The 27041-nt window shown below is 29.8% G+C and overlaps 2 long non-coding RNA genes and 2 other non-coding genes across 4 annotated transcripts; 2 read left to right on the forward strand and 2 right to left on the reverse strand.

Moving 5' to 3' along the window:
* Nucleotides 1–5942: 5942 nt before the first annotated feature.
* On the reverse strand, nucleotides 5943–9725 carry LOC136090658 (uncharacterized). The gene is made up of 3 exons (XR_010643610.1): nucleotides 8553–9725; nucleotides 8219–8337; nucleotides 5943–6157 (listed from the first exon to the last, which is right to left on the reverse strand). It is a non-coding gene; the product is annotated as an uncharacterized LOC136090658 (long non-coding RNA).
* Nucleotides 9726–9832: 107 nt separating this feature from the next.
* LOC124806113 (U1 spliceosomal RNA) lies at nucleotides 9833–9997 on the forward strand. Its single transcript, XR_010643853.1, has one exon. It is a non-coding gene; the product is annotated as a U1 spliceosomal RNA (small nuclear RNA).
* Nucleotides 9998–18229: 8232 nt separating this feature from the next.
* On the reverse strand, nucleotides 18230–18394 carry LOC136091265 (U1 spliceosomal RNA). Its single transcript, XR_010643855.1, has one exon. It is a non-coding gene; the product is annotated as a U1 spliceosomal RNA (small nuclear RNA).
* Nucleotides 18282–20049, forward strand: LOC136090641 (uncharacterized). The gene is made up of 2 exons (XR_010643594.1): nucleotides 18282–19674; nucleotides 19890–20049. It is a non-coding gene; the product is annotated as an uncharacterized LOC136090641 (long non-coding RNA).
* Nucleotides 20050–27041: the final 6992 nt, after the last annotated feature.

Raw genomic sequence — 27041 nt, forward strand, 5'->3', positions numbered from 1 at the left:
TTTCAAGTGCACTTGTTAAAAAATGAAAAAATCTAGAGTGGGAAAAACTTTATATGCAAGAAAAGATTATTAAGACGAATTAAATAAATGTCTGGAAGAGCAGACAGTAGCGCATGATAAATAATCTATAAGAAAACGTGATATTTTCGTGAGTGAAGAAGATGAAAAAATTCTCAGCAAGGATGATGAAAACACAATAGATACTTAGAAACTAAATCGAATAACTCCAATTAACTGTATAAGCTTAAACATAATAAAAACTAAACATAAACTAAATATAAAACAAGTGATTGCACTAAATTGTATAAATTTAATGAAACTTTTATACAAACTAAAAATAAATTGGATAATTGTACCCTACCGTATAAACTAAATTAAATACAAAACGATGAAATGTAGGGGAGAGTGGGGTATTGGCGAACACCTAAGCGGGAATGCAAATTAAAGACACCAGTTATACAAAATTGATCATATTTATTGCTTATCAATTAGTTTAACTACTCAGTCACAAACCCTCAAAAGGAATTTTTAAAAATCTTATTATAAAATAAAAATTTATGCCAGAAATAAAACCATTGGTGTTCGGAATTACCCTGCCTACGTGGGGTAATTCCGAACACATTGGGGGGCAATCACAAGCACTGTTGTGTAATAGCGAATAAAAAGCTAATTGTAATAACTAAGTCTAAAAACTATATTATGCAACAAAAACAAAAAAAAGGAGTGACTTTATTTCCATAGAAGCTACAACAGAGTGTTACTCAAGAAAAAAGTTGCATAAAATTATCAGAAAAATTTAAAATCAAATTATAGTGAACAACATTCGCAGCTTCATTACACTACTGCACGTCTGGAACTGAGCATAGGATCCCTTCTCAGCAGGTAAAAAAAAATTGTCGAATTTATTTTTTTACAATGCTGTTTTGACCATGTTCGGAGTTACCCCGCGTTCGCCATTACCCCACTCTCCCCTACTAAACTGTGTAAATCTCATTAAATTAGATACAAGTGGAATCGCACGTGTTTAGGTTTTTTCAATTTTGCACGTAAAATATGATTCATAAATATATAAATTATAATAAAGTAAAAAGTAAACTTTAAACAATGACATGATAAAATAACTAGTAATAATTCATCTCTAGGATAAATTATTACGAGTTATTTTAAAATAACAATTTAATAATACAGTCCTGGTTTTCCAGAAGGTGCTGCTGTGGAGGCAAAAAAAAAAAAAAAAAAGCCTGAAGTTAGAAAAAAATTTGAAACTTTTTTTGACATTTGAAAGTTTTTATTGCTACATTTATCTTTTTACTATAATTATATGGATGATATATGAATATAATGAAATGAGATAATTAGACGCAAAATTTAAAAGCTTTTATCAGAAGCGATTAAACCAAAAAAAGTAATTGCAGTTCAGTGCAAATTAAAATTCATGGGTTAAATTTAGTTTAGTAAAACTTAAAAAATTTTAAGTGTAGTATATTGGTGTTCGCAAAGAAACATTATAGAAATCGTTTCTTAATATAAGCAAATTTTTTTTAACTTTATTGTATAGGCAGGTTTGGCGCTTAACCATCCCTTTATAAACAATATATATATAAACAAATACGTTATTTGTTTATATATATTGTTTATAAAATGTAAAAAAACCCACTTATATAACGTTTTATTCAGGATCGTAAGTAATATAAGTAAACTTTTCTAATAATTACAAGTCTTTTTTGCTCAAGCTGTTTTGTTTTGATTTTTTGTATGTATGCTATTATATTTAAAAAAGTTGACAAGATTGAAAAACACGAAACGAATTGTCTCACCCATGTAGAAAATTTGAGACTTCAATTTTAGGTTCGCCCCTCTCTTGATAATTTCTGATTGCTAAAATTACGTCATCTATTTCTTAGAACATTAAAAATGATAGACGCGGCTTTTTCGTAAATTATTAAAGGCAATTATTTTGCGTATGTGACGTCACTTTACAGCAAAAAAAAAACAACTAGAAAAACAAACTAGAAATAAGATTTTATTAGTATTAAAAAAAAAAACTCCTTCTATTTAAGATATAAGGAATATACTTTTATGGGATATATTCTAATAAAGATAAAAACTATTTATTTATTACTATTGTACTAAATACAAACGCTTATCCGTGAAATGATATATCTGTACCAGTTTTATATCTTTTTGTCCAAGGTCTTCGTAGTTCCATTTGTATAGCGTTATGAACAAACGTTTGCAATTGAAGTTCCATTTGTATAGCGTTATGTACAAACGTTTGTAATTGTAAACATCTTTTGCGCATATTACGTTGAGTTTGCAGGCATTATACGGAATAATCGCGTATAATATATCTATAAAATGAGAAAACTTTAAAATTTTATTTTAAATTTTAGAAATCTTTTTTGATATATTATTATTTTTTTGCTATAAATATATAAGCAAGATTAAAAAATTTCAAAATTTATTACGCTAGGGGGGGAGGTAAGAAAACCCCCAAAACAACACTGATGACAGCGCACTTAACCACTGAGCTATCGATGAAATGCATTTAGCAGAAAAACAAACCTAATTATAAGTTTCTTATAAGCTCTACGTATGCGGAAAAGGTGCGCATGTTAAGTTTTATTCTATTAAAGTTTTTTTTCAGAATAAATTATTTTACTAAAAAATACTAAAGTAAATAAGAAATAGATATATAAACAACCTGTGTGGAATAGAAATGTATAATCGGTGAAGAATAGATTATGAGGTCGCCATTTTCAAAACCAGTTAATAAAAAAAAGGACCACAGTTTATCAGGTACATTATCATACTCATCGTGGTATAAGATTCGTTTCCCGTTTATCTGGTCTGTTTGTACCACTTGTACATTCTCTCAAGATACTTCAAAAGAGCTTTCCTCTATAACCCAATATTAAATAAGTTTAAAATAAAATTGGATGGATTATTAATAAATTTTGATAAAAATTTTATTGTTGCTCCTTCAATTTTTAGGGCAGACGACACACTTTTCAAAGTGGTGGGGCACAATCGTTAATATCTAAAAAAAAGTCCTCTATATCAAGATATTCCTCAAATGAAAAAGGTCTTTTAGAAAGAAAGTGGGGGAGGAGGCATTGCCCCTGGCTCCCGGAGTCGTCGGCTCAAATTTCTTTCGTCATGCATCTTGGATTTTCTTTATGAATTTTTTTTATTTGATTGAGCAACTGTATTACGTATTCAGGGAAACTCTTTTTCCGGATATTTACGGAATTCTGGATATTTTTTCAACTTTTGGTTTTTCTGAATATCCAAAATGTTTTCTATATATACAAGTTTAATTAAAAAATTTTGTAATATATTTGTTTTTTAAACTTTTTCACTCATCACTCATACAAAACTAAGAAAAATTTGAAAAAAAAACAACAAACAAATAAAACAACCCAGCTTAAAGCAAAATTAACAGGAAAATATATTCCGGATATCTTACAGAAACAATTTTCCGTATTTTAAAATATGGTCTGAATGATCTATGCGTATTATACGAAGCTTTAAGTTGTGACAAATATTATCTAAATATTATTTGTTTATTCTTAAATTTGCTTGCACACTCTACACCTTACATAATGCGATAAAAAATGTGTTGGGCATGGAATACTATTGATTTTAACGACTCTTTTATATTGCAAACTGCGTGCTATGGTATTTCTAATAAAATTACTCTTACATTATAATTTATTAATGTATTACAAGTTTTAACCTATTTTTCGTGTAATTTAATTGTTACTATACCATTTCCTTCTTGCAATGATAGAAGGTGCATAACATTTTCAAGGAATGCTTTTCTTTCACTGTAATTATCGTTTTTATCATAATTACTCTTAAATATATTCTAGTATCTACTTTTTTTCCCTCTGTTTTACTATTTAGCCATGATTTTAGCCTTTCTTTATTTAAACTTCTAACATTAAATCTGTTATTTCTTTTTTTACTTAATTAACTCTAATTTGTTTACAATAATTAGATTTTCATCTTTTTCAAGAAAACTTATTTTTATAAAGATCAAGACAATTTTAACTAATGAGCTTTTCGAAATAAGCATTTGTAGATCGTTTGGCATATCTTTAAAAATTTTTAAAAGTGTAAAATAATTCATTTTTAAAGCCATCATTAATTAAGTTTTCTTTTTAAAGTTTTCTTTACTTATACAATTCTAAACTTTTACTCTATCATTGTTTCTTTAACTTCCAAATGGTATTGACAAACTTATCTTGATGGCTCGACTTTAATGCAGCAGAAAAGTTAACATTAAAATCTGTACGATACTTACAATATAGAACATCATAAGGAGAAGTAGCGTCACAAGGGTTGATGTCACCCAAGGTCCTTTAAAAAAATTTGAGGCATACAAAATACAATCTTTTGATTTTGAATAAAAGACGAAAGATTTTTGTGTTAAACGAAGGAATATCAATGTTATTAATAAAGAATAACGTAAGTCAAACCTTAAAAACTATTGGTTAGGACAAACGCAAATAAAAACTAACACTAACATGAGCAGTTCTGTAATTGTATTTTTCATTCTAGTGTCACCTCTTCGAAACAGGTCGTGATGATTTTACCCGGTACAGCCCGCACTCTCCCCTCCTCTTCCCCCCCCCTCCTCTCCTTCATAGAGACGCCACTGATAGGATGTACCTTTTAATGTTAAATACCAATCATAAATATCTCTGTTTAGCATTTTATCAAAAAAAACATTTGCAACAACAACAACAAAAAATAAACATTTAAACGTTGTAAGTAAAAAAATACATAAGAACATTGCAGCTGTAAATAAAACTCAACAAAAGAAACTTTAAGAGAAACAGCAAGTTAACCTTAACAAGTAGGTTAATCTGCCGGGCAATGAAAAAACATATAGACAATGAATTTATAGTTTATGCAAAATTATACGTCAACTCTAACCACATAGCTATAACTAGTAGGAATGCTAACGACTTGTTGTTGACGCTAACGACTGCTTCAACAAAATCTTTCTTGTGTTGCAAAACAAAACAGACGTGTTGCAAAGCAAGGTTTCATTTTGCAACACGTAGTCTGGGACTTGATTTCGCGGCACGTGGTAATGGCTGGTAACACAGTTGTGTCGTTATCTAGTTAGACAATACCATATGATGCGACAGTTAACAGACCTTTTGAGTTTTCAATGGCAGAACATGTGACAAACCTTGCAACATTTATTCTTGTTCTTCATATATTTGGCATTTAAACTGTATTTACTAAAATACTTTCTAAATGGCATAAGATATATTAAACTATTTTGATTTCTTTGAAAGTGGGATGAGGTAGAAAGACTTATCGTAATTGCTTTCCAAGTCATCGACTGATCAAGGTCTTTTTCTTTGAGCGGGGAAGGGGGTGGGAGGTTTTGAATTTGGAATCTAAATTCAAAAACTTACAAACCACTATTTTAATTTTTCGTTTTGTATCAAAAAACAAGGCAAATATTATTTTTAATGTTGTTACAACATGTAATGTACATTTGTATCCGCATCTGTAACTGATTATTTTTTATCTATCAAGTTTATATGGAGGTATGTGCTTGTTATTTATTTCATGAACCTGAGGTTCCTTACCCTACTTTTATTTTGGCATGATACAATAAATCTATCAGTTATAAGTTATATAAAATATCAGTTATAAGCAGTAGCAAACAAAGAATTTGAAAACCAAGGTAAATTTTCGTGCGTGCACACGTATTTTCAAAACATACCTCGACACTCGATTTTAAAAACATTAATGCTCTAATATTAAAGCTTTTTATTATCGCTGTGTTAATTATTTGAAGATTTAAAAAAAAATGTTTTTGAGCTTTTCAGCGTTTCTATGTTTCTACCGGTCTTGAAGGAGACAAAACTTTTCGCAGGAATTTAACGATTAAACAAAGATTAATACATACAAGATAAATAAAATCAGGTTTTTCATGTTTCAACTTGAATATTCAAGTGCAATTATAATTATACATAAACTAAAACGTATAATCCCAGAAAAGAAAATACAAATATAATGTCAATTACCAACAACGAGAAAATCATCTGATCGACTTCTGTCCGAATGTCACTTTTTATTACATATTCAATCTGAATAGGATTACGATGTCTATTAGTCGCGTTCCAATCTAGTAAGATATGGTTAGTAGAAGTGTATAATGTATATTACTAGTAAGTACATATTTAAAAATATCAACTAAAAATAACTAAAACAAAAACATAACAAGTGCAAATCAAATAAAAAATTAAAAATAAAAAAAAAATAACAGAAAATTTCAAACCTAAGTGTTTTTTTCAATATATTTATATATATACAAGTTTAGCCATTCGAGATAACAATAACAAGATATAAAAATAATGACAATATTTTAGATAAAAAACCTTTCTTTTCACTGACAAAATTACTTGAAACATATATAAGAAAAAAAAGTACTTACAAAATTTTAAACTTCAAAATATAAAAAGCAAAATAGCTGAAAGAGTTATTAAAAAGAAAAAAATTTGTGGTAAATGTTTAGCAGAAAAATATTGATGTTTAGTTCACTAAATAGAGCTTTTGGGGGTCTTCAATCATTTACATTTGAAATGATTTTTATAGCATGTCCACTGAGTCTTATGTACGTTGGCACAAATAAATAAAACAAGAGAAGTATAAGCTTTCTTAAACATTTTTGTTAAGCAACTGTTTGGCTTTATCGAATACGCTGTTTGGAAATTTTGTTCTTATTTATACTTAAGCGTTCTTTCCAGGCAAGAATTGTGCCGAAAACTACACCTAAAAATGTACACAAGTCTTGCCATTTTATCTGTGATTTCTCAATACAAAGATTGGGCATTTTTAAATGAATAACATGATAAAATGTTGTAATATATCAAAGTAACAGTGTACATATATTTATTTTATGATAAAACTCAAGAATGCAAGTCGAAAAAGATACAGATAGGGGGAAATGGGGGAAAATAGTACATTTCAAAAAATCCAATTAGGAGAAATCTCTAATCTTTGTTATCTTCCCCCTATTTAGCAGAAATGTGTGTGGTAAATAACTCAACTTTTAGGGGGTACTTTTGAAAAGCACCCCCTAGAACGACTTTTTGAAGGGTGAAGTGGGACAAAGAAATTCATTTTTTTTTAATTTATTTTTTCATGCTGATTCAGTCCAAACAAGGCTGCAAACAACCACTATTAAGTTGAGAGTTACTAGAAAACAAAGAGTTAAAAAGCAAGGAAACGGTTGACAAAGGAAAACATGAAGATAACAGAGAGTTCCAAAGGGTTAAAGTTTGGGAAAAAAAAAACAAAAAAAACAGACAAACAAAAGTTTTTAGAATGCAGGGACAGTAAAAAATGGGACTTTGCTGAATGGCGAGTCAAGCAAGAATGAGCTCTTGGTTGATGGAACTAGAGATGATAGTTCCTTTGAGCAGCTATTATGATAGCATTTGTAGAAAAGAGAAAAAGTTGCAACTTTACGACAATGGGAGAGAGGTTCAAGTTTGGCAGATAGAGCGGAACCAACTATGTTAAAAATGCGTTTTTTGACCTTGTCAAGAAGAGAAAGAGCATCATTAGAAGAAGCAGCCAAAATATGACAACAATGTTCCATAGAGGGGCGAATAAGAGATTTGCAGAGGTAGAAAATGGAATCGAGAGCAAGTAAACGACAAGCATGATAAAGAGAAGAAACCTTAGCAGATGCTAATTTAGGGACATTTAGGGATTTAGGGTTTACGATTTTAACAGTTTTTAAACAATAATTTTTGTCAATATGTTTTTAATTACTTTTTAGTCCCACTTTACCTCACACGTTTCCCACTTTACATCAATGGCATGGTTTCTTGAAAATTAAAAGAATATATACTTTATTGTAACCTGTTGACAATCTTGAGCGATGGAACCTGTGTCCGAATGATGCTTTATTTGTTAAAACTTGTTTGGTTCAGCACATACATTTTATAAAAAAAATATTAAACTATTGTAGAAATATTTTTAATGCTCCACTTCTCCACTACCCACCCAGGCATTAAAGAAGTGTCAGATTATCATCATATAATAATGTATTCTATTGGTTAGAAATTAACTTTACTACTGCTAAGGAACTTGTTCTACTCTATAACTAAACTGAAACTAATAATTAGAAATAAGAGTTTTTAAATATCAAAATGGTCTTTTAAAATAATAATCTTACACTACATTCACAGATTGAAAGATTCGTAGATTAAATTGATCACAGTAAACAGTCTTCTTACTAGGTGCATTAAATCAAAAGGTCCGCAAACCAGATGTAACATCAAATACATCCTACCACTAATAAAAGCAAAAACTCAATCAAATAAATTGTTTTATAAATTCAGGGTTCAATCAAATCAAAATTATTTTGCAAATAACTAAAATATACAACAACAAAAAAATTTACATTCATCAAAATATTATATTCATTGTATTAAAGCAAACAGAGTGAAGTTCATGTTATTTAATTGTGTAATTAAATAATACGAATATGTATAAAGCAACTAAAATACCTCTTCTTTTAGTTGTTCAACTTTATCATCTGTCTAATCTACTGATATAAATTCACCTTGCTTGTTACTAATCCAATGAGTTGTGTTTTAAATGAGTTAAAAAATCTTTGAAAACTTTTAGGAATGACTAACTATGTTCAAAAACTGTAATAAATGCACATAAATCAGAAACTACTGAAAATCTTTTTGTCAGATAAAAGTCATTAAAAAATTTGTAACTTTATTTTAGAAAAACTCAGAATTTTTTTCACTATCATGATCACAAATAAACATAATTGAAAGAGATAAACTAAAAGATAAATAGCATGCATAATTTAGAAATCTTTTGCAATCTCAATCAATCAAAAGTGTACATAGTTATAATTGCAAACAACAAAGACCAACTAGCTCTTCACCAGAACAATATGTTTTAATATCTTTTTTCAACAAATTATTCCAGAAGACTTAGTTTTTATACAATATTTGATCATTATAGGAATTAAATCTGCAAGTACCTCTGCTTTCAGCAAAAAGATGCAAGTCTGTTCATTATAATATTCAATGCTCCATGATTTATGAAAGATTGGTAAGGGTTCCAGATTGCCTACAATGATTTGAAAGAATTTTAGACAGCCTATACTTTGAGAAACGCTATTAATTGATGAAAATGCTTTGCTTCTGAGCATAAAACACCATGCCTAGCACATAACTTCCCAACTTTGCGTGTTCTCCTTGGGGGATAAAGAGGTGCCAGTCGATACAAAGATACAAATGCTGCAGGCTCTAGTTGAGTTTTAAGAGCCAAAAGAACTTCAGCATCGTAAAACATCAAATGCCCAAACTGGAGTTACATGAGCTGATTTCTAAACGATGCTAATTTCTCTCTGAACATTTAAACACATCAAAGGAAAATATAAAAAGTAGCCTAAACACTATAGATGCTTTTAACCACCCTAAGCTGCAAGGGTTTATTGTTAGATACAAAAATATATCTAAAGTTAATAACGCTTTAGAAAACAACACCAACCTTAATCATAATTTTATTTAAATAAACTTAATTTCGTAGATTATTTTATGCTTATTAATGTTGTATTCTATTTTTATTTTTTTTTAAATAATTTGTATTGCTATTTAAATAAAGTAAACAAAATATTAACAAATACAACATTTAAACTAATTTTATTTTGCTTTGGTAACTTGTCAAACTGTTTTAAGATTTTAAACTTGTTTATTTTTTTAATATAACACCACAATCAAAAATGACCGTAAAAAAGTGCGTCGTTTTAATAAATCCAAATTGTATACTTACCTGACTGGAAAGTTAAGTCGGATCATGAAGCGGCTTCTTTCAGAGTGAGGCTTATTCATTGCACTTCGACTAGGCTGACCTCTGCGATTATCGCTAACGTCGATAACTCGACAGTATAATTTCTGGTAGCGGAAGCCTGCGTTCGCGCTCGCTTCCATTTTACTTCAATGAAACCATCTGGATGTGAGTCCGAGCGCTATAACTACGTTTCATCTTTCTAATCCTCATCCTAATCATCATCCTAAATAGCTAAACTATTTAGGTTTAACTTAAAGACGTATTCACAGAGCACCGCGGAATAAGATTTAACGGCTGCAAACCGGAATAGCATTTAAAATTTCCTTTTCGGGTCTTTTTTAAATTGACTTTTTAATTGTTGGTTTTCCATAGAGGTTGATGTACAATCAACCTCTATGGATAATCAACAATCCGAAGAGTTATTACTCTTATTAGTATTCTTATTCGAGAAAATAGTGAAAGCTTCAACAGGTGAATCGATCGAACAAGTTGAAATGAACTATAGTAGCGATGAAACTTCGGATGATGAATGTGTAAATGAACAAAATAAAAAACAACCAAGAAACTATGCTGAAGCAGCAAAAACACAAACGAAAAAACGAAACCTACCAAAAACGCAAATCTGCAAAAATAAAGAGCATTTTACCCTAAACGATTTCTTGAAAGTAATAATTTAGTAGTAATTTATTCAAATAAGTCCTCTTATAAAATCACAAATAATTAAAAAACAAACAAAACCAACAAATTATGCAAAAATTTATGGTTTGTGAAATATAAACTTTAAGTAAAAAAAAAAGCAATTGTATTTCATTGCAAGTAAGTTGATATCAAATTTGAGAAAAAGGGAAAAAAGATTGCTTTAAAGGGAAAAAAGATTGCCTTAAAATCTAATTAAAGTTTACGTCTATGACAAATAGTATCTAAAAAGCCAATATTTGTAGCTGCTAAAGCACGAATTAATTAATAAAAGTGCAGCTCATCTTCAGTAAAAGATGTACTGTTTGCAGCTGTAGAAAAAAAATACTTGTCAATTCTATTCTTAAATGCGTTAACTGACGGAACCTTTTTGCATGCTGACGGCAAATCAGCATGACAAAAAGGTTCATTTTTTTAACAAATCATTGACAATACGATTTGTTAAAAAAAATTTTTAACAAATCATTGACAATACGATTTGTTAAAAAATTTTTTTAACAAATCATTGACAATACGATTTGTTAAAAAAATTGTGACGAGCATTATTATATGTAAATTCACCCATTAGGACGTTGGAAGATGATCTGCAAATTGGTGGATTATGCCAATTGATACTCTCAAAACCGTTTTCTAGCTTAAACTGTTGGATTAAGTCGCCACGTCTCCTGCGAGTTTCCAAAGTAATAAAATTGAGCCGCCGACACCTTTCAGCATAAGGTAATCCTATCAAATCATGAGGTACTTTTGTTGCTTTGTGCTGAATTTTTTCAATTTCTTTGATGTCACCTTTTAAGTAAGGACACCATACCGGAATAGCGAATTCCATGTGCGGCCTAACATACGTAGTGTATAATTTACTCCAAAGCTTCATATCTCTTGATCTAAATGTTTTTTTGTAATAGGCCAAGGATCATATTCGCTTTACGTGTTGCAACCTGTATGTGTTGATTCCATTTTAGATCATTAGATATAAAGATACCCAGGTCTCTCTCAATATCCGTTGCCTCAAGAGTAAGTGATGTATTTCCATCATTCATTATATATTCATGATTACTATTTCCATAACCAAGGTGCATAACTTTACATTTTGGAACATTTAACTCCATTAGCCATTCCTTTGACCATTCTGTGACAATGTTTAAATCGTTTTTGAAGGATCAGGCGATCAGTATCGTGAAACTCAGGTCTTATTTCTTGTAACAGTTTAATGTCGTCAGCATAGATTTTATGAACTGATTTTAACTTATCGGTTAAGTCGTTTATATAAATGATAAATAATGTTGGACCAAGTACAGACCCTTGAGGAAATCCGCTTAGAACATCGGTCCAGTCGCTAAAGTGTTCACCAAAAACAGCTCGCTGTTTTCTACTAATCAAAAATGACTCAACCCATTTTAGAACATTGCCAATAAACCCATATGCTTATATCATTTATATACGATAAAGGTGGTCTATAAACACAACCAATAAGAACAATTTCGTTACCGATTTTAATTTCACACCATATTTGCTCGGAGTTGCTGTTGTTTAAGATCTCTCTTAGATGACGATCAGATACCTCATTCACGACTAGATCACGCTTGATGTAGATAGCAACACCTCCACCGTGACTAGTTTGATTTTTCTTTACTGGTGAGTAGTTGTTCAATTGAGAAGCAGATATTTCAGTAAACCATGTCTCAGAAATAAAGATTAAATCATACATGTTTATGACACAAAGTGCAGATAATTCGTTCATTTTATCCGGATTAAGGGAAGTTGCGTTAGTATAAAAACATTTTTAAAATGTATTTTTAGGGTTAGATTTAGCAGATTTTATTTTTGTATTTAATGCATTTAAAAAAATATTCGCAGGTAAACATTTGATTCATTGTGTTTTTGCACTTCTGGTTGCTTGCGCATCTCTCCATTTGATGAAAGGATGCTTTTTACGTCCATTGATTTCAACTTCCTGTGAGACATCAATGCATCGCAATTTATCGCTGCGGGTGACAAATCTAAAGGTCTTGTCAAGTTTTTCAAACTTGTCAAGGTCAGAATTAGCTGCTTTTCTTTCGTTTAATTTATTGAACTCACTTTGTTCTGATGCTGTGCGGTCAGGGCGTATAAATATATCTTTAAAATTGCCCGATGCTAATTGTTTAGCCGATGCTATAACGTCGTTGCTGATAGATACCGAATCAACTTCAATCATAAAAGGAGCAGGTTTACCAGAATTAAAGTTCTTATTTTTTTTTGAAACGTTTAACTCTAACTATATTGACTGTTTTACTTAAGGACGCCATACCCTTTTTAAATTAGGCGGTGTCATCTTTAGTTATATCGCTTGGTTGAGTTTTTACAGATTCAGGTAGACCAAACACAACAATTCTCTTCTCTCTATTAGTCACGTCCCTATTATGCTTATTGAGCGCGCTCACTACAGCTACGTTTGCTAATGCACCGGGTTTGCTGACTTGTTCAACAAATTTAGATAACAAAGGTTTTTCACTACTTTTGCTATCTTTCAGGGACTTTATTTCAATATCCTGCAAATCAATTTTATTAGTAAGTTCGTCATTCTGGCAGTAAGTGTTTTAATTACATGAAGAGTTTGTTTAAGCTCTTCTTTGGCAATTTTATCAGGGTATTACTATATTTAGCAATTACCAGTGGAAGCGATTTTAAGATGTATGCATATATGATTTGTTTTTAACTCGATAAATATGCTTTGATATCCGTGAAGTTTCGATAAACTTTTTTTGAGAGTTTTTTTATTTATTTTTTTATTAATATTTTTTAATTCTTTTTTTACGTAATTGTACCGTTGAAAATTTTTTTTTTTTTTTTTACGTTGTAAAAATATTGTTTTATAACAGTTTATTCATAATAATAATAATAGTAATAATAATAATAACAATAATAATAATAATAATAATAATAATAATAATAATAATAATAAATCTTTCTGATACAAAAAATGTAACAACTAATTTTCCGGGAATATATATAATCACGGACTTATTATGTAATATATTAAGTATGTTTTTAAATTGTCAAAAGCTCAAAAGAGAAAGAATAAGATATATAAAAATCTGAAAAACTTATTTTCAAAATTATGATTAAACAATCAGATTAAAAATCAGGTGCAACGCAACCATTGACGGTTAGTTAAAATCTTCTAGAAAAGAAAATATTAAAAATAACTCGTTTGAAAAGATTTTAAAACTTGTCAAAACTCTATTAAAATATAAGCGAACTGAAACGTAAATATTTGCTTATAAATATATTTTTTCACAATAATTTATAAAGTTATATATAATAATATATATGTGTATGTAATTAAAACATATAATATATGTGTATGTAATTAAAACAAACAAAAAACAACAAATTATATTTGAATAAATTAAGACACGGCGAATCGGATGTAGATAAAATAATATATGTATTATAATTAATTTTAAAGTAGAAAAGTAAAGGATAGTAAATAAGCTTATAAGATGAAGCGAATTGCAGTAGAAGAAAGTTTATGTAGATAATAAAATAAATGGAATAAACAGAAAAAAGATTACGTAAAAAATCATGGAAAACTTACGCTTAAATAAACACGTCTATTCGACTCAAAAGCATGATCTTGAAAAAGCAATTGAAAACAAAAACTTAGACATAGCAATAGTAATAAAAACCAATGAATACAGAAAAAAACTATTAGAAAACGGGCTATATATTACCAATTGAAGACCTTGGTGCAAAAACGATTTAACTCTATTTTTACAAATTGTTCAGGAGAAGGAAACTGATGATGTTTGAAATTTTTATATTCTCTCAATTTTTTACACAAGTTCTGCGTAGTTTAATATAAAATGCATGTTTATTGTAAATTTTGTTTTTGTATCATCAATACCAACGACAATTAAAAAAAAATAAATTCATGGAGTTACCTCGTTTTTGCGCCAAGCAGATAAAATTAAATTTTACTATCAAGATCCGAGAAAACAAGACTAGAATTAACAAAAATACACAAAATAAGTTTCATAAGCGCTATACTTATTCATTTATTAAGTTCAATTTCCTTTAAAATGTATTAACTAAGCTTTAACTGTTTTATTCTGGATCATTCTTTTTTTTTAAATCCAATAAAAGAATACCAGAAATGACAAATAACAAACCATCAAATTTTGTAAATTACATACTGTATTTCATTACTTAAAATGTTATATCACAATAAAAAATAAACTTTAGTCTGTGACGCTATCCTCAGATAGTGGACCATCTTGTTCTGCACCTTGGAACTTTAACGTGTCATAAAACCACAAACCGTTTGGTGGAACATATTTGGATGCAAGTTCTTTTACTTGTAAATACTTCAAGCGCTTTACTGGTATTGGACCAGTTAACAGTTAGATGTCATAATTTGGTAGAGTCAGACAGACTCCCCATTTTTAAAAAACAAAATCTTCCTTCAAAAAACCACTTGCTAAACTGCAATATTATAAAACTACTAGAAAACGCTAATAAAATTGCCAAAGAAGAGCTTAAACAAACTCTTCATGTAATTAAAACACTTACTGCCAGAATGACGAACTTACTAATAAAATTGATTTGCAGGATATTGAAATAAAGTCCCTGAAAGATAGCAAAAGTAGTGAAAAACCTTTGTTATCTAAATTTGTTGAACAAGTCAGCAAACCCGGTGCATTAGCAAACGTAGCTGTAGTGAGCGCGCTCAATAAGCATAATAGGGACGTGACTAATAGAGAGAAGAGAATTGTTGTGTTTGGTCTACCTGAATCTGTAAAAACTCAACCAAGCGATATAACTAAAGATGACACCGCCTAATTTAAAAAGGGTATGGCGTCCTTAAGTAAAACAGTCAATATAGTTAGAGTTAAACGTTTCAAAAAAAAATAAGAACTTTAATTCTGGTAAACCTGCTCCTTTTATGATTGAAGTTGATTCGGTATCTATCAGCAACGACGTTATAGCATCGGCTAAACAATTAGCATCGGGCAATTTTAAAGATATATTTATACGCCCTGACCGCACAGCATCAGAACAAAGTGAGTTCAATAAATTAAACGAAAGAAAAGCAGCTAATTCTGACCTTGACAAGTTTGAAAAACTTGACAAGACCTTTAGATTTGTCACCCGCAGCGATAAATTGCGATGCATTGATGTCTCACAGGAAGTTGAAATCAATGGACGTAAAAAGCATCCTTTCATCAAATGGAGAGATGCGCAAGCAACCAGAAGTGCAAAAACACAATGAATCAAATGTTTACCTGCGAATATTTTTTTAAATGCATTAAATACAAAAATAAAATCTGCTAAATCTAACCCTAAAAATACATTTTAAAAATGTTTTTATACTAACGCAACTTCCCTTAATCCGGATAAAATGAACGAATTATCTGCACTTTGTGTCATAAACATGTATGATTTAATCTTTATTTCTGAGACATGGTTTACTGAAATATCTGCTTCTCAATTGAACAACTACTCACCAGTAAAGAAAAATCAAACTAGTCACGGTGGAGGTGTTGCTATCTACATCAAGCGTGATCTAGTCGTGAATGAGGTATCTGATCGTCATCTAAGAGAGATCTTAAACAACAGCAACTCCGAGCAAATATGGTGTGAAATTAAAATCGGTAACGAAATTGTTCTTATTGGTTGTGTTTATAGACCACCTTTATCGTATATAAATGATATAAGCATATGGGTTTATTGGCAATGTTCTAAAATGGGTTGAGTCATTTTTGATTAGTAGAAAACAGCGAGCTGTTTTTGGTGAACACTTTAGCGACTGGACCGATGTTCTAAGCGGATTTCCTCAAGGGTCTGTACTTGGTCCAACATTATTTATCATTTATATAAACGACTTAACCGATAAGTTAAAATCAGTTCATAAAATCTATGCTGACGACATTAAACTGTTACAAGAAATAAGACCTGAGTTTCACGATACTGATCGCCTGATCCTTCAAAAACGATTTAAACATTGTCACAGAATGGTCAAAGGAATGGCTAATGGAGTTAAATGTTCCAAAATGTAAAGTTATGCACCTTGGTTATGGAAATAGTAATCATGAATATATAATGAATGATGGAAATACATCACTTACTCTTGAGGCAACGGATATTGAGAGAGACCTGGGTATCTTTATATCTAATGATCTAAAATGGAATCAACACATACAGGTTGCAACACGTAAAGCGAATATGATCCTTGGCCTATTACAAAAAAACATTTAGATCAAGAGATATGAAGCTTTGGAGTAAATTATACACTACGTATGTTAGGCCGCACATGGAATTCGCTATTCCGGTATGGTGTCCTTACTTAAAAGGTGACATCAAAGAAATTGAAAAAATTCAGCACAAAGCAACAAAAGTACCTCATGATTTGATAGGATTACCTTATGCTGAAAGGTGTCGGCGGCTCAATTTTATTACTTTGGAAACTCGCAGGAGACGTGGCGACTTAATCCAACAGTTTAAGCTAGAAAACGGTTTTGAGAGTATCAATTGGCATAATCCACCAATTTGCAGATCATCTTCCAACGTCCTAATGGGTGAATTTACATATAATAATGCTCGTCACAATTTTTTTAACAAATCGTATTGTCAATGATTTGTTAAAAAAATTTTTTAACAAATCGTATTGTCAATGATTTGTTAAAAATTTTTTTTAACAAATCGTATTGTCAATGATTTGTTAAAAAAATGAACCTTTTTGTCATGCTGATTTGCCGTCAGCATGCAAAAAGGTTCCGTCAGTTAACGCATTTAAGAATAGAATTGACAAGTATTTTTTTTCTACAGCTGCAAACAGTACATCTTTTACTGAAGATGAGCTGCACTTTTATTAATTAATTCGTGCTTTAGCAGCTACAAATATTGGCTTTTTAGATACTATTTGTCATAGACGTAAACTTTAATTAGATTTTAAGGCAATCTTTTTTCCCTTTAAAGCAATCTTTTTTCCCTTTTTCTCAAATTTGATATCAACTTACTTGCAATGAAATACAATTGCTTTTTTTTTTACTTAAAGTTTATATTTCACAAACCATAAATTTTTGCATAATTTGTTGGTTTTGTTTGTTTTTTAATTATTTGTGATTTTATAAGAGGACTTATTTGAATAAATTACTACTAAATTATTACTTTCAAGAAATCGTTTAGGGTAAAATGCTCTTTATTTTTGCAGATTTGCGTTTTTGGTAGGTTTCGTTTTTTCGTTTGTGTTTTTGCTGCTTCAGCATAGTTTCTTGGTTGTTTTTTATTTTGTTCATTTACACATTCATCATCCGAAGTTTCATCGCTACTATAGTTCATTTCAACTTGTTCGATCGATTCACCTGTTGAAGCTTTCACTATTTTCTCGAATAAGAATACTAATAAGAGTAATAACTCTTCGGATTGTTGATTATCCATAGAGGTTGATTGTACATCAACCTCTATGGAAAACCAACAATTAAAAAGTCAATTTAAAAAAGACCCGAAAAGGAAATTTTAAATGCTATTCCGGTTTGCAGCCGTTAAATCTTATTCCGCGGTGCTCTGTGAATACGTCTTTAAGTTAAACCTAAATAGTTTAGCTATTTAGGATGATGATTAGGATGAGGATTAGAAAGATGAAACGTAGTTATAGCGCTCGGACTCACATCCAGATGGTTTCATTGAAGTAAAATGGAAGCGAGCGCGAACGCAGGCTTCCGCTACCAGAAATTATACTGTCGAGTTATCGACGTTAGCGATAATCGCAGAGGTCAGCCTAGTCGAAGTGCAATGAATAAGCCTCACTCTGAAAGAAGCCGCTTCATGATCCGACTTAACTTTCCAGTCAGGTAAGTATACAATTTGGATTTATTAAAACGACGCACTTTTTTACGGTCATTTTTGATTGTGGTGTTATATTAAAAAAATAAACAAGTTTAAAATCTTAAAACAGTTTGACAAGTTACCAAAGCAAAATAAAATTAGTTTAAATGTTGTATTTGTTAATATTTTGTTTACTTTATTTAAATAGCAATACAAATTATTTAAAAAAAAATAAAAATAGAATACAACATTAATAAGCATAAAATAATCTACGAAATTAAGTTTATTTAAATAAAATTATGATTAAGGTTGGTGTTGTTTTCTAAAGCGTTATTAACTTTAGATATATTTTTGTATCTAACAATAAACCCTTGCAGCTTAGGGTGGTTAAAAGCATCTATAGTGTTTAGGCTACTTTTTATATTTTCCTTTGATGTGTTTAAATGTTCAGAGAGAAATTAGCATCGTTTAGAAATCAGCTCATGTAACTCCAGTTTGGGCATTTGATGTTTTACGATGCTGAAGTTCTTTTGGCTCTTAAAACTCAACTAGAGCCTGCAGCATTTGTATCTTTGTATCGACTGGCACCTCTTTATCCCCCAAGGAGAACACGCAAAGTTGGGAAGTTATGTGCTAGGCATGGTGTTTTATGCTCAGAAGCAAAGCATTTTCATCAATTAATAGCGTTTCTCAAAGTATAGGCTGTCTAAAATTCTTTCAAATCATTGTAGGCAATCTGGAACCCTTACCAATCTTTCATAAATCATGGAGCATTGAATATTATAATGAACAGACTTGCATCTTTTTGCTGAAAGCAGAGGTACTTGCAGATTTAATTCCTATAATGATCAAATATTGTATAAAAACTAAGTCTTCTGGAATAATTTGTTGAAAAAAGATATTAAAACATATTGTTCTGGTGAAGAGCTAGTTGGTCTTTGTTGTTTGCAATTATAACTATGTACACTTTTGATTGATTGAGATTGCAAAAGATTTCTAAATTATGCATGCTATTTATCTTTTAGTTTATCTCTTTCAATTATGTTTATTTGTGATCATGATAGTGAAAAAAATTCTGAGTTTTTCTAAAATAAAGTTACAAATTTTTTAATGACTTTTATCTGACAAAAAGATTTTCAGTAGTTTCTGATTTATGTGCATTTATTACAGTTTTTGAACATAGTTAGTCATTCCTAAAAGTTTTCAAAGATTTTTTAACTCATTTAAAACACAACTCATTGGATTAGTAACAAGCAAGGTGAATTTATATCAGTAGATTAGACAGATGATAAAGTTGAACAACTAAAAGAAGAGGTATTTTAGTTGCTTTATACATATTCGTATTATTTAATTACACAATTAAATAACATGAACTTCACTCTGTTTGCTTTAATACAATGAATATAATATTTTGATGAATGTAAATTTTTTTGTTGTTGTATATTTTAGTTATTTGCAAAATAATTTTGATTTGATTGAACCCTGAATTTATAAAACAATTTATTTGATTGAGTTTTTGCTTTTATTAGTGGTAGGATGTATTTGATGTTACATCTGGTTTGCGGACCTTTTGATTTAATGCACCTAGTAAGAAGACTGTTTACTGTGATCAATTTAATCTACGAATCTTTCAATCTGTGAATGTAGTGTAAGATTATTATTTTAAAAGACCATTTTGATATTTAAAAACTCTTATTTCTAATTATTAGTTTCAGTTTAGTTATAGAGTAGAACAAGTTCCTTAGCAGTAGTAAAGTTAATTTCTAACCAATAGAATACATTATTATATGATGATAATCTGACACTTCTTTAATGCCTGGGTGGGTAGTGGAGAAGTGGAGCATTAAAAATATTTCTACAATAGTTTAATATTTTTTTTATAAAATGTATGTGCTGAACCAAACAAGTTTTAACAAATAAAGCATCATTCGGACACAGGTTCCATCGCTCAAGATTGTCAACAGGTTACAATAAAGTATATATTCTTTTAATTTTCAAGAAACCATGCCATTGATGTAAAGTGGGAAACGTGTGAGGTAAAGTGGGACTAAAAAGTAATTAAAAACATATTGACAAAAATTATTGTTTAAAAACTGTTAAAATCGTAAACCCTAAATCCCTAAATGTCCCTAAATTAGCATCTGCTAAGGTTTCTTCTCTTTATCATGCTTGTCGTTTACTTGCTCTCGATTCCATTTTCTACCTCTGCAAATCTCTTATTCGCCCCTCTATGGAACATTGTTGTCATATTTTGGCTGCTTCTTCTAATGATGCTCTTTCTCTTCTTGACAAGGTCAAAAAACGCATTTTTAACATAGTTGGTTCCGCTCTATCTGCCAAACTTGAACCTCTCTCCCATTGTCGTAAAGTTGCAACTTTTTCTCTTTTCTACAAATGCTATCATAATAGCTGCTCAAAGGAACTATCATCTCTAGTTCCATCAACCAAGAGCTCATTCTTGCTTGACTCGCCATTCAGCAAAGTCCCATTTTTTACTGTCCCTGCATTCTAAAAACTTTTGTTTGTCTGTTTTTTTTGTTTTTTTTTTCCCAAACTTTAACCCTTTGGAACTCTCTGTTATCTTCATGTTTTCCTTTGTCAACCGTTTCCTTGCTTTTTAACTCTTTGTTTTCTAGTAACTCTCAACTTAATAGTGGTTGTTTGCAGCCTTGTTTGGACTGAATCAGCATGAAAAAATAAATTAAAAAAAAATGAATTTCTTTGTCCCACTTCACCCTTCAAAAAGTCGTTCTAGGGGGTGCTTTTCAAAAGTACCCCCTAAAAGTTGAGTTATTTACCACACACATTTCTGCTAAATAGGGGGAAGATAACAAAGATTAGAGATTTCTCCTAATTGGATTTTTTGAAATGTACTATTTTCCCCCATTTCCCCCTATCTGTATCTTTTTCGACTTGCATTCTTGAGTTTTATCATAAAATAAATATATGTACACTGTTACTTTGATATATTACAACATTTTATCATGTTATTCATTTAAAAATGCCCAATCTTTGTATTGAGAAATCACAGATAAAATGGCAAGACTTGTGTACATTTTTAGGTGTAGTTTTCGGCACAATTCTTGCCTGGAAAGAACGCTTAAGTATAAATAAGAACAAAATTTCCAAACAGCGTATTCGATAAAGCCAAACAGTTGCTTAACAAAAATGTTTAAGAAAGCTTATACTTCTCTTGTTTTATTTATTTGTGCCAACGTACATAAGACTCAGTGGACATGCTATAAAAATCATTTCAAATGTAAATGATTGAAGACCCCCAAAAGCTCTATTTAGTGAACTAAACATCAATATTTTTCTGCTAAACATTTACCACAAATTTTTTTCTTTTTAATAACTCTTTCAGCTATTTTGCTTTTTATATTTTGAAGTTTAAAATTTTGTAAGTACTTTTTTTTCTTATATATGTTTCAAGTAATTTTGTCAGTGAAAAGAAAGGTTTTTTATCTAAAATATTGTCATTATTTTTATATCTTGTTATTGTTATCTCGAATGGCTAAACTTGTATATATATAAATATATTGAAAAAAACACTTAGGTTTGAAATTTTCTGTTATTTTTTTTTTATTTTTAATTTTTTATTTGATTTGCACTTGTTATGTTTTTGTTTTAGTTATTTTTAGTTGATATTTTTAAATATGTACTTACTAGTAATATACATTATACACTTCTACTAACCATATCTTACTAGATTGGAACGCGACTAATAGACATCGTAATCCTATTCAGATTGAATATGTAATAAAAAGTGACATTCGGACAGAAGTCGATCAGATGATTTTCTCGTTGTTGGTAATTGACATTATATTTGTATTTTCTTTTCTGGGATTATACGTTTTAGTTTATGTATAATTATAATTGCACTTGAATATTCAAGTTGAAACATGAAAAACCTGATTTTATTTATCTTGTATGTATTAATCTTTGTTTAATCGTTAAATTCCTGCGAAAAGTTTTGTCTCCTTCAAGACCGGTAGAAACATAGAAACGCTGAAAAGCTCAAAAACATTTTTTTTTAAATCTTCAAATAATTAACACAGCGATAATAAAAAGCTTTAATATTAGAGCATTAATGTTTTTAAAATCGAGTGTCGAGGTATGTTTTGAAAATACGTGTGCACGCACGAAAATTTACCTTGGTTTTCAAATTCTTTGTTTGCTACTGCTTATAACTGATATTTTATATAACTTATAACTGATAGATTTATTGTATCATGCCAAAATAAAAGTAGGGTAAGGAACCTCAGGTTCATGAAATAAATAACAAGCACATACCTCCATATAAACTTGATAGATAAAAAATAATCAGTTACAGATGCGGATACAAATGTACATTACATGTTGTAACAACATTAAAAATAATATTTGCCTTGTTTTTTGATACAAAACGAAAAATTAAAATAGTGGTTTGTAAGTTTTTGAATTTAGATTCCAAATTCAAAACCTCCCACCCCCTTCCCCGCTCAAAGAAAAAGACCTTGATCAGTCGATGACTTGGAAAGCAATTACGATAAGTCTTTCTACCTCATCCCACTTTCAAAGAAATCAAAATAGTTTAATATATCTTATGCCATTTAGAAAGTATTTTAGTAAATACAGTTTAAATGCCAAATATATGAAGAACAAGAATAAATGTTGCAAGGTTTGTCACATGTTCTGCCATTGAAAACTCAAAAGGTCTGTTAACTGTCGCATCATATGGTATTGTCTAACTAGATAACGACACAACTGTGTTACCAGCCATTACCACGTGCCGCGAAATCAAGTCCCAGACTACGTGTTGCAAAATGAAACCTTGCTTTGCAACACGTCTGTTTTGTTTTGCAACACAAGAAAGATTTTGTTGAAGCAGTCGTTAGCGTCAACAACAAGTCGTTAGCATTCCTACTAGTTATAGCTATGTGGTTAGAGTTGACGTATAATTTTGCATAAACTATAAATTCATTGTCTATATGTTTTTTCATTGCCCGGCAGATTAACCTACTTGTTAAGGTTAACTTGCTGTTTCTCTTAAAGTTTCTTTTGTTGAGTTTTATTTACAGCTGCAATGTTCTTATGTATTTTTTTACTTACAACGTTTAAATGTTTATTTTTTGTTGTTGTTGTTGCAAATGTTTTTTTTGATAAAATGCTAAACAGAGATATTTATGATTGGTATTTAACATTAAAAGGTACATCCTATCAGTGGCGTCTCTATGAAGGAGAGGAGGGGGGGGGGAAGAGGAGGGGAGAGTGCGGGCTGTACCGGGTAAAATCATCACGACCTGTTTCGAAGAGGTGACACTAGAATGAAAAATACAATTACAGAACTGCTCATGTTAGTGTTAGTTTTTATTTGCGTTTGTCCTAACCAATAGTTTTTAAGGTTTGACTTACGTTATTCTTTATTAATAACATTGATATTCCTTCGTTTAACACAAAAATCTTTCGTCTTTTATTCAAAATCAAAAGATTGTATTTTGTATGCCTCAAATTTTTTTAAAGGACCTTGGGTGACATCAACCCTTGTGACGCTACTTCTCCTTATGATGTTCTATATTGTAAGTATCGTACAGATTTTAATGTTAACTTTTCTGCTGCATTAAAGTCGAGCCATCAAGATAAGTTTGTCAATACCATTTGGAAGTTAAAGAAACAATGATAGAGTAAAAGTTTAGAATTGTATAAGTAAAGAAAACTTTAAAAAGAAAACTTAATTAATGATGGCTTTAAAAATGAATTATTTTACACTTTTAAAAATTTTTAAAGATATGCCAAACGATCTACAAATGCTTATTTCGAAAAGCTCATTAGTTAAAATTGTCTTGATCTTTATAAAAATAAGTTTTCTTGAAAAAGATGAAAATCTAATTATTGTAAACAAATTAGAGTTAATTAAGTAAAAAAAGAAATAACAGATTTAATGTTAGAAGTTTAAATAAAGAAAGGCTAAAATCATGGCTAAATAGTAAAACAGAGGGAAAAAAAGTAGATACTAGAATATATTTAAGAGTAATTATGATAAAAACGATAATTACAGTGAAAGAAAAGCATTCCTTGAAAATGTTATGCACCTTCTATCATTGCAAGAAGGAAATGGTATAGTAACAATTAAATTACACGAAAAATAGGTTAAAACTTGTAATACATTAATAAATTATAATGTAAGAGTAATTTTATTAGAAATACCATAGCACGCAGTTTGCAATATAAAAGAGTCGTTAAAATCAATAGTATTCCATGCCCAACACATTTTTTATCGCATTATGTAAGGTGTAGAGTGTGCAAGCAAATTTAAGAATAAACAAATAATATTTAGATAATATTTGTCACAACTTAAAGCTTCGTATAATACGCATAGATCATTCAGACCATATTTTAAAATACGGAAAATTGTTTCTGTAAGATATCCGGAATATATTTTCCTGTTAATTTTGCTTTAAGCTGGGTTGTTTTATTTGTTTGTTGTTTTTTTTTCAAATTTTTCTTAGTTTTGTATGAGTGATGAGTGAAAAAGTTTAAAAAACAAATATATTACAAAATTTTTTAATTAAACTTGTATATATAGAAAACATTTTGGATATTCAGAAAAACCAAAAGTTGAAAAAATATCCAGAATTCCGTAAATATCCGGAAAAAGAGTTTCCCTGAATACGTAATACAGTTGCTCAATCAAATAAAAAAAATTCATAAAGAAAATCCAAGATGCATGACGAAAGAAATTTGAGCCGACGACTCCGGGAGCCAGGGGCAATGCCTCCTCCCCCACTTTCTTTCTAAAAGACCTTTTTCATTTGAGGAATATCTTGATATAGAGGACTTTTTTTTAGATATTAACGATTGTGCCCCACCACTTTGAAAAGTGTGTCGTCTGCCCTAAAAATTGAAGGAGCAACAATAAAATTTTTATCAAAATTTATTAATAATCCATCCAATTTTATTTTAAACTTATTTAATATTGGGTTATAGAGGAAAGCTCTTTTGAAGTATCTTGAGAGAATGTACAAGTGGTACAAACAGACCAGATAAACGGGAAACGAATCTTATACCACGATGAGTATGATAATGTACCTGATAAACTGTGGTCCTTTTTTTTATTAACTGGTTTTGAAAATGGCGACCTCATAATCTATTCTTCACCGATTATACATTTCTATTCCACACAGGTTGTTTATATATCTATTTCTTATTTACTTTAGTATTTTTTAGTAAAATAATTTATTCTAAAAAAAATTTTAAGAGCATAAAACTTAACATGCGCACCTATAAGAAACTTATAATTAGGTTTGTTTTTCTGCTAAATGCATTTCATCGATAGCTCAGTGGTTAAGTGCGCTGTCATCAGTGTTGTTTTGGGGGTTTTATTACCTCCCCTTAGCGTAATAAATTTTGAAATTTTTTAATCTTGCTTATATATTTATAGCAAAAAAATAATAATATATCAAAAAAGATTTCTAAAATTTAAAATAAAATTTTAAAGTTTTCTCATTTTATAGATATATTATACGCGATTATTCCGTATAATGCCTGCAAACTCAACGTAATATGCGCAAAAGATGTTTACAATTACAAACGTTTGTACATAACGCTATTCAAATGGAACTTCAATTACAAACGTTTGTACATAACGCTATACAAATGGAACTACGAAGACCTTGAACAAAAAGATATAAAACTGGTACAGGAACAAAACAGGAACAAAAAGATATAAAACTGGTACATTTCACGGATAAGCGTTTGTATTTAGTACAATAGTAATAAATAAATAGTTTTTATCTTTATTAGAATATATCCCATAAAAGTATATTCCTTATGTCTTTAATAGAAGGAGTTTTTTTTTTTAATACTAATAAAATCTTATTTCTAGTTTGTTTTTCTAGTTGTTTTTTTTTTGCTGTAAAGTGACGTCACATACGCAAAATAATTGCCTTTAATAATTTACGAAAAAGCCGCGTCTATCATTTTTAATGTTCTAAGAAATAGATGACGTAATTTTAGCAATCAGAAATTATCAAGAGAGGGGCAAACCTAAAATTGAAGTCTCAAATTTTCTACATGGATGAGACAATTCGTTTCGTGCTTTTCGTATTTTATCAACTATTTTAGTAAAAGATAATTTTGTTTAATAATTGTGGCAATGGTGGAGTTCTTAGCAAACCTCTAAACGATGTAATTAAATAATTGAATCAGTTAAATTCTGCTGACAATTTTGAATACGAAGCAATTAGGTTAATTGATTTTTTAACAATACAAACAGAAATATAACTGGCAATTTTAAGAGAATCGTCTAGGAAAGTCACACAAACAAAATTTCTTTCTTAGATCTGCTCCATCAAGAATCTAACATATTTTTTATCTTTAACAGCATTGATATCATATTCAAATATATAAATTATTTTTATTGATTTTTTATTTTGAATTTGTCTTTCACTATAATTAACCTGTTTCAAATTGACAAAGAAGCCATGTTAGAATAATCGGATTACTTTAAAAACGAAGCAGTCAATAAAAAATTGTTCTTATCTTCTCACAGATCTTCAATTAATAAAGCTTGACGTAATAAGGTTCTTTATAGTAAAACGCATAAAACTTAGCAGTTAATGATAAGTTTGCAATAATGTGTAACGCAAATGCAATATTGTGTAACGCAAATGCAATAATTTGGAACGCAAATAGAAGTATAT

This window comes from Hydra vulgaris, chromosome 14 (genome assembly GCF_038396675.1).
Source record: "Hydra vulgaris chromosome 14, alternate assembly HydraT2T_AEP".
Classification (NCBI taxonomy): domain Eukaryota; kingdom Metazoa; phylum Cnidaria; class Hydrozoa; order Anthoathecata; family Hydridae; genus Hydra; species Hydra vulgaris.